General features: G+C 40.9%; 1 protein-coding gene across 1 annotated transcript in view; it reads left to right on the top strand.

Annotated features, from left to right (window-relative positions):
- rab21 (RAB21, member RAS oncogene family) overlaps positions 1-1175 on the top strand; it is a 7979-nt gene that overhangs the window by 6377 nt on the left and 427 nt on the right. The window lies entirely within an intron of this gene.

Raw genomic sequence — 1175 nt, 5'->3', positions numbered from 1 at the left:
ACAAACAGAACCAGGACAAACAGAACCAGGACTAACAGAACCAGGACTAACAGAACCAGGACAAACAGAACCAGGACTAACAGAACCAGGACAAACTTCAGATCATTCCCTATTTCATTCAATCCAGTTTAATTTATAAAACTATATATATATTATTATATATTATAAAGATTCCTCAAAGGAACAAACTGCTGCACAACAAACACGTGAACTCTCATCCAGTAAAAACTATGAAAGAATAAAAACGAGACAGAAATGATAAAACTATAAAATCAAGATGTTAAACGGTAACAAAGGCCAAATAATAAAAAGTTTTATGTGAGGATTTAAAGCAGCAGAGGAGGATGCTAAGACACCCCGCTGCCCCAAAAGCCCGGTCTCGTCTGAGATTAGACCAGGTCCAGTCCGGAGCAGCAGACCTGGGAGAGTGGGCAGGTAGGTAAGCACTGGTCTTATGGTCCATCTTCAAGTGGAAACCCATGAATTTAAAATGGACCTGCTGCTTGTTAAGACGTTGGACATGTTGATGGACGCAGACGCATTAATTAAATCGTAGCTGTTTTTATCTGGCTGTCACGTTAAGATTGATCGATTTTGACCTAAATTTGTGAAAGTCGACTTTCAAACTTGAGTTGTTGTTTGTTAAAAATCAGAAAATTTTAAAACTTCACAAGGGTCTGACGGAAAACAACCTCTTTTAAAGACGAAGAAAAAAACTCATCCAGTCTTCTTCCTGCTTGAGCGCAGCTGACTTCCTCTTCCTGTTTGAATGTTTGAGTGCTACTGTGACTTCCTCTTCCTGTTTGAATGTTTGAGTGCAGCTGTGACTTCCTCTTCCTCCTTGAATGTTTGAGTGCAGCAGTGACTTCCTCTCCCTGTTAAAATGTTTGAGCGCAGCTGTGACTTCCTCTTCCTGTTTGAATGTTTGAGTGCAGTGGTGACTTCCTCTTCCTGTTTAAACATTTGAGTGCAGTGGTGACTTCCTCTTCCTGTTTAAACATTTGAGTGCAGTGGTGACCTCCTCTCCGTTAAAATGTTTGAGTGCAGCTGTGACTTCCTCTTCCTGTTTAAACATTTGAGTGCAGCGGTGACTTCCTCTTCCTGTTTGAATGTTTGAGTGCAGCTGTAACTTCCTCTTCCTGTTTGAATGTTTGAGTGCAGCTGTGACTTCCTCT

Source organism: Nematolebias whitei, chromosome 22 (assembly GCF_014905685.2).
Source record: "Nematolebias whitei isolate Nwh7 chromosome 22, NemWhi1, whole genome shotgun sequence".
NCBI classification, from domain to species: Eukaryota; Metazoa; Chordata; class Actinopteri; order Cyprinodontiformes; family Rivulidae; genus Nematolebias; species Nematolebias whitei.
The sequence above is the reverse complement of the archived record's forward strand: the minus strand, read 5'-3'. Positions and strand labels throughout refer to the sequence as shown.